At 32.9% G+C, this 8,230-nt stretch overlaps 1 long non-coding RNA gene across 1 annotated transcript; it reads right to left on the bottom strand.

The window, feature by feature from the left end:
* Positions 1-5,579: 5,579 nt before the first annotated feature.
* On the bottom strand, positions 5,580-7,690 carry LOC121754030. The gene is made up of 2 exons (XR_006040531.1): positions 7,353-7,690; positions 5,580-5,818 (listed from the first exon to the last, which is right to left on the bottom strand). It is a non-coding gene; the product is annotated as an uncharacterized LOC121754030 (long non-coding RNA).
* Positions 7,691-8,230: the final 540 nt, after the last annotated feature.

The raw sequence follows: 8,230 nt of genomic DNA, 5'->3' as shown, positions 1-8,230 counted from the left end.
TCAGGATACGCAGTAGCTCGTTAAGGGGGAAGTCTTAACCCACTAACTGCCAGAAGCCCATCTCCCAAGGCATCACACTTGTGCCTGAGAGATGGAAGCAACTATACGACAGCACAGACAATAGTGAGATTTGAACTCAGACTCATTGCTGCAAGATTTGTCCCTTCGTTGCCAAGTGCGCTGCTAATGTTACAATTAATTGAAGGGTAGTGATTTAGAGACATAATGTCTCTATGCTATAATGTCTTTATGTCATTTTGCCATAAATGTAATTTATATATATGGACTAACATGCCCTTATTTTGAAAAGATATATCTTAGACTTATGATAATTAAATTAAAACATGCATATATGTTATTGTATTCATGAATTTAGTTAAAAAGACATTATTTTTTAAAGCTATTATTTTTAAAATAAATCATTGATGTAGATTATAAATTAATTGTTATAATATTAATAATACACTACGTAACCAAATTTATATATTTAATTGTAAAATAATTCGATAGTTTAATTTGGACAAAAATGATGAAGAATGAATTGATCATATGTGCATTGTAATTTATAAGTAATGAAAATTTTGTAAGTGAGTTTTTCATTGTTATAGAAATATTAGAAATTGAGTAATTAATAGAAAACAAAATAGAGTTAGATGTTAAATAAATCCAAGTAGCATTAATTGAAATGCAAGTACCGTTATTATATAGGGGTAAGAAAGTATATATACCAAATCCAAACTTAATATAAAATTAAATGTAAAACAAAATTATTATTTAAACCTCATTATGGCATTGCCATTATGTCTTAAAGTATATAGGGGTAAGAAAGTATATAGTATATCAAAGCATGCATTCATTATTTGTACATATGAATAACTGTAGTACTACTATTCAACACGAGTTTCAAATTCAACCCTAAATAACACTATAAATAGTAGTGCATTCCCATAGATTAAATCACAGCAAAATCAAATACACTAGAAAATAAATTTTTTTTATACAAAAAACATCTAGCAGCAATGGGTTATTACAAGCAATCCCCGGCCTTGCTTGTTGCGGCTCTCCTCCTCTTGACTCCTCTTGCCTACGCCCAATCACTGCCGAAGATGGGCACCGCCACCGGCCTCTTCAGCGGCGCAATATGTTGCACACCCACTGGAAACTGCGCCGCTGGGTCGCCGAGGCTCCCGGGAGTTACGGTGAACCTGAACTGCACGAATCTGTTGACCGGGGTGCAGACGCTCTTCCAGGGAGTCACCAACACCACCGGAGCTTTTAACATAACTGTGCCAATTTCACCGGGCGTGCTGCCAGGCCTTCCCATCGTCCCGCTCGTAAGATGCAACGTTCTCGTTAGCCTTCCTCTCAATTCCACAGTCTGCCCCATCCTCAGCACCGTCAACGGCGTCCTCACCGGCTTTCCCACGCTTGTGAGCACCCTCATTAACGGTCTGCTCGGCCCCGTTTTTGTTTTTGTTTTTCAGGTGTTGCGCATCGTCACCATTACTACTACTTAAGGGGTAGTATCGTGATTGAAACTCTTCTCCGTCTACGCACGAGATAATAATAATAATAATAATAATAATAATAATAATAATAATAATAATTAAAATGTAGAAATCTAAGCAAGGCACTAACCATGCTTATATGCATGCATATTATTGTACTTTGTTTTGATGCTTCATTTTGTGAACAATAATAAATCATGGAGGAGTTATTATATTCATTTATACTACTGCTCTTTTATTTACCAAGTATTAGCATTTAGCAACGCTTTTGCTACTTATGAATCATACTATGACGAAGCTTGTCTCAAAGATTTCTCCTAAACTTAATTAATCTTAATTATGACACGAGGATGAGAATTAGGAAGCTAGCTAAAATTGTAATGTACAAATTAAATAGGATTACATAATTTAAAATTTTAAAATGTCATGAATAACAACAAAATATGGAGTACAAAATACAAGGTAATTTGCCTCGTTTTCTTCTTGAAACAAACCGTTACTTTTCATTTTTCGCTGAACTGGGAATATTTTAATTCGCTAAAACAATCTTAAAGAGTTGCGCGGTTAAAAAGCTACCCCCTCCTTCTTTCAGTCTGCAATTAAGAGCCTGGTTGAGTTCGACATGAATTTTAAGAAATATAAATTAAAGTAAAATACGTAGAAAAAATAGTAAAATGTGGGTCACGTTTTTATTTATCAATTTTATAATAACATGTGAATGAAATTAGTTAGTCAAATGTGGAGTCTATTATCCATTTATAATAAAAATGAACTGGAACTCCTAATTGTGGACCAAGGAAGTATCATTTAAATAAATTGGCAAATCTGCATGTGCATCAAGTAGAATGGATAAATTAAACTATAACAACGGGGAGGAATATGGGGTGCTCGATGTCTTGATCATACTTCATTTGTCCCAAGTTAGTTGTGTCGGATTCCAATTTGAACTATCCCATGTTAGTTGACTTATTTCCTTTTTACGTCAAAAACTTTATTTTGTGTCTTACTTTGTTCTCTCTATATCTTTCCAACTTTATTATTTCTCTGACTTCGTTCCCTCTTCTACTTTATTATTTTTCCTACTTTATTCTCTGTCCACTTAATCTGTAAATATCAATATCTTAAATGTTGTGCAAAAAAAAACGTCTCAACTCAGTACGAATTGGAAATGAGGATGATACGAGCATTCCTAGGATTATTCCCATATCTATATTATTTAGTTAGTTATTGATTTACCATATCTTTTCATATTTATTAGGATTATTTTCTTGTTCCTTAAGTTAGGGTATCCACTATTATAAATAGTGGATATTGTTATTCATTTGGATCATTCAAGAAATATCAATTCAGTTTATCATTTATCGTTACTTTATCTTTTATTGTACTTTATTTTTTCATAAGTTCATCTCTCCAAACCCTAATTGGCCGAGAATTCTAGGCAGCTCGACGGGGAGATCCCGCGAACGAACCTAACCCTTCGCCGGTAATTTCTCGCTACCGGAACCGATACGAGTACCCTCGTATCAGAGGAAGTATATATATATCTACAATAGCATGAATATGCCTGAGTAACATTCAATGATTAAAATACCTGCATAAAATATAGTGCAGGAATATTATAAGGAGCAACAAGACTTATAAAAGAATTATTGGAATCAATATGGCAGTGTTTAATCCATAAATAAAGTAGGCTTTTAGCACTACTATTTATAATAACATCTTTAGTTATTACGTTCGACAAACTGCAGTAATTGCTAAAATTAAATGCTATATTGTTTAATACAGTATTTTTTTTCAATCTTAATCTTACTTAAAGCTTAACTATTTCCACATATTTGTTTTCGAACCACTTCTTAAAGGCTTCAAATTAATTGGACTTTAAAACATTTAATAATTGCTTCCAACTTTTTGCCATTTTCCGATGTGGTATTAGTTTGCAACCCAGCGAGGACTTGATGCACTTGTCATTTTAGGCCTCATTGCATGTGTTTTATAAAATAAATTCATTTTATATACTCCATCCGTCCCATAAAAGTATACACTATTTTCTTTTTAGTCCGTCTCACAATAATATGCACTTTTAAATTTTGGGAACTTTTTCCTCTCTAATGAGGTAGAACTCATTCTCCACTAATAATACTTTAATAACTTTATATTTCTACTTCTCTCTTACTTTACCAATTGTGCATTAAAACTCGTGTTCAACCAAGAGAGTATATTTTAAACACAAAGGTGCTTTCGATTTTATGTGTTGGTTATCATGTAATTCCTCGGAAATTCAAATAAAGCAAATATAAGAAAATCGAGATTTTTAGAGTAGGAGAACATCTGGGACAAAAATCTACTGAAATTAAATAGTTTCGGGTTGGGAAATTTCCCAATTTAGCTTCTTTTAGGAAAATAAGAGTAGGTATTACTATTTTCAAAAACCAAACTAATTATATAATTAGAAATTAATTATAATATTTACAATACTATTATTTTAAGTGAGTTAAATTAATGGACTGGAAATATTTTGGGGATGAAATAATGATGTAAACAAATAAGGCCTTAACTGTAGCCCAATTAGAAAACAAAATTAGAATTCATCATTGGACTAAATACATATTTTTCGTGACAAAATAAATAATGCCATGAAAACGTCGACATTTCAATTATTTACATAATAAAGATTAAACAGTGACCCAGTTGACAATACTTGGATTGAATTTAAAGTTATTAGATGCATGGTGACATATAAGTGTTACGTATATTAATGTGACGACATATATGGTCGAATAAACGAAGCATTTATAGCTTAAGAAACTAAAACAATAAAATATACTAAAATAAAACAAAATCTGTACATAAGGATAATTGAAAATTCCAGTAACTTCGCAATTTTCCATTCAAATTTAAAAATAAGCGCGACAAACCACAAATATAATATTGAACGTGATAAAATAATTTGTCTGATATTATAGTGGTAGAGGTCAAATTATTTTGTTCCAAATTCAAAATTCTATGATAGATGCACGTCTTCGGTGCTAGCAACCGGGTGGAATTCGACTTATCCAATACCGGAGCTGCGTGATCGACGTCTTCGTAATATCTATCCACAACACCTTGATCCGAGCGTGAGCAACCCCGAGCAGGGGGGAGATAGTCACTAATAGGAGGACTCGGCGCAGTGGTGAAGCCACGTTAGGGTCAGGGGGGCCGTGGTCCCCCCACCAATTTTAGTATGAATATATTATACATAGATATTAGACCTAAGGCGACAACCCGAGATCGAGTCCACCCGACTGCAGAATTATTATTTTGACTTGTTACTCAATTTTTTTTTTCTTCCATGAAATTACCGAATTCAATGCAATTTAATTGTAAAAAATAAGATTTGTAAATGAGTAAATATAGGGTATAAATAAATTGTATTTTAAAATTATGCTCCTTATTTTTTTAAAAATAAATTCTTTCATTTATATTGAATTTTATGAGTTATCTAATGAATGATAACTAAAAAAATAGTGAAATAATAAGATTTCGTAGTTATAGATATAGATGAAATAGTCAACAATTCGTTTAATAAATATTCATCATATGTACGAAATAATAAGATTTCGTACTAGTTTCTATTGATCATGCTCTAGTTAGGTGACGCCCCAGAAATTTCGGGCCAGGATTTGAAGCATAATTTCTTTTTCTATGGAAATGAAGGAATTTTTTTTTAGTTGGAGATAATAATTTTCGACATGGAGCTTAATGGATTTTTAGCAAGCAACTAGTTGAATTCAATTTCAAAGGATGACTTAAGTAGCATCTCATTTTATCACGTTGGACAAAGTACTAGGAATTTGTGAATCAAGAAAATACAAACGTTGGGAGAGGAAATTCCCAATAAATTACAATTGAAAGAAAGTCAAAAGGATCTCCAATTGGAAATAGAAATAAGAGAAGATGCTAAGAGTTATCAAATGATATACTACACATATACATAAGGGAATGTATGGACGTGTATAATGTTTACGTATGCATGGGAATTTGCAAGTCCTAATTTAACTCTTTCCCAAACAAGAAATTCAAGAGACACACTTTACAAGGAAGAAGTCCATCTTTCATGAAAAAGGTTACATAAGAATTTTGGGGAAGAAGATTTATCTACTTTACAAAAGCTATCCTACATAGAGAGCTATAAAGGGGCAAGGAAACAATTACCATGAACTACACAAATCCTTGAGGATTTCCTCCACACCCATCTCGATTCCATACACCACTCTATGCCAAGAGGTCAATTTGTAGTCTACTAGAGATAGCATGAGTTGTCATTCCACCTGCTAAGGAAATTCCCAAAAATAGTTAGATTTCTTCTTCAACAAAAACTAAGAGAAAATGTTATTCAAGAAAATGGTAAGGAGCCATTTAAGATCTTGCAACATTGTCTGTCACTACTCTCCTACAAAGCCAAGATGGAGACAAGGAATGAGATATCCCAAATCTTTCCAAAGTGGAAGTAATGACAATTGGATGGAGAATGGTGAGATCATCTCCTTAACCAAAAGAGTGAAAGCCCTTTTCTCCCACATGAGCAATTAAGGAACGAGATCAGCAAGTATAACTCTTTCCAAAATTTTCATCAAGAAGGCAGGAAGGCCTTTTTAACAAATTCAAAAGAGAGATGAACAACTAGCTCAAAGCAGCAAGTTATACTCCCAAAAAACCTGCCACAAAGGGACAAAGAAATTGGCTATATAAGACTATCTCCATCCGTGACACTCACCCAACCCAACCCCAATCAACTTTTTAATAAAATATTCATTTCTCTATCATCCACATACACAACTCCCCCCAATTCAACCCCCATCAACTTTTTTACTTCCATCAGTGACCCCAACTCAACCCAATTAAATATTTTCTTTTCATATATTTTATATTAATATTTTAATTTATAGTTAATTTAGATATATTAAATAATGTCTAAAAATTATAATAAAAAATATATGATTCAAATTTAAAACAGAAAATATTAGATATTCAAATAATTAAAGCACAATATAATAATAAATTACACACATTAAAAAATACAAGGCGATAATAGAAATAAACAAACCAAAATACAAATGAAGAGTTAAAAAAATTGCGGGTGATATTTCCAGACGTGGGAATTTCAGTAGATGTAGGAGTTTGGCTTAGATTTGGAGAAAATTCAAGGTTTTGTGAATACTACGGATTTGAAAAAAATTGGGAGTTTGGTAAAAAAGGACGATAGTCTGGATAATTTGGATCCATGAAACCAAATTTATCAAAACAAGAATGAAAAGAAAGTTAGTTTGTTTGTGAAGAGTTTTGCAATGCTTAGTGGGATATATATAGAAAAAATGAAGCACAATAAAAAAGTACCAAATAATAAAGATATAATAAAAAATAATAATTAATCATAATAAAATAAACTAGTTCACGTGAATTTTTCAGAAGAGGGGCTCACATGAATGTTTGGAAGAATAATTCACATGAGTTTTGAAATGATATATAAAGACAAAATAATAATAATTAAATAAATTAAATTAATAACTAAAATAAATTAATTCAAATGGCTTTTTTGGAAGAACGTTTCACAATGAGTATTGGAAGGATATATGGATAAATATAATAATAATTGAATAAAACAAATTCATAACTAAAAGTAATAAAAAAATCAAAAATTATTTTAGTGTAAAATATTCAAGATTAAAAATGTAAATCTATATATGGATAAATATATTTCTTATTGCAATAAAAATATAAGTACAAATTTATACAATAACCAAATTTGTACAACTAGTAATAAAATAAATCAATAAATAAAAGTAAAAGAATTTCAATATTGACCAATAGGATTGTGCCATGTGTACATGACCTCCACTTTTTGCTTGGGCCAGCAGCGTCTGTCTAGTCGACCATGGCTGCGGAGTCGCCGAGAGAGAGAGGAAGCTCGACGGTGAGCGAGAGAAACAGAGAGAGAGAGGGGGGGAGAAGACCGATGGGAATCACCGGCGATAGGGAGCGCCGGCGATTCGATCGGTGATGGACGGCCGACGGCGGTGGAGTATTGGCGGCAGAATCGATTGAGGAGAGATGGAGTGGCGTGAAGAAGAGGCGCCGCTGCTCCTTCCTTGCAATTTGGGATTTTCAGATTTTGGGAGAAATATGATAGGAATGATGAGGGAGAAGAGGCGCCGCTGCTGCAATTTTATTTAATGAGTATTGGGCCATGCCTTTTAATTAAATGGTATTGGGCTGTCCCATTTAATGATTTGGGCCAATGGAGAAATAAAAGGAAATGGAGACTGGGCTGATTCCAATTGGCTGCTGGCCCATTTGTTTTTAGAATTTGGACTAAAATATTAATTGAAGTGGTGTGCTGTTTCATTTATGAATTGGACCGAAGAATTTAACTACTGAGCTTGGACTGGAATATAGATTGGAGTAGTGGTTGTTTCGGTTATGGGATTGAGCCAATAGGATTCTTACTATTAAATTGGGCTGCCTTGATGGTTAATTGAAGTGGACTTAATTAATTTAGTTGGATTGCGGAGTATTGTTGAATGGAACGGGCCTTGAGAAATGATTAAGGAATGGTCTGCCGGAAAATAGTTGAGAGAGTTTATTCAATAAAATGGGCTTGCCCTATTTAGCTATTGAGTTGGTTGAGTCAATTAATTAGGACTTGGACTTCCTAATTAAATTAAGAGAAAATGGGTTGTGAA

Source organism: Salvia splendens, chromosome 11 (assembly GCF_004379255.2).
Source record: "Salvia splendens isolate huo1 chromosome 11, SspV2, whole genome shotgun sequence".
NCBI lineage: Eukaryota > Viridiplantae > Streptophyta > Magnoliopsida > Lamiales > Lamiaceae > Salvia > Salvia splendens.
This window is presented reverse-complemented; position numbering and strand designations above follow the sequence as displayed.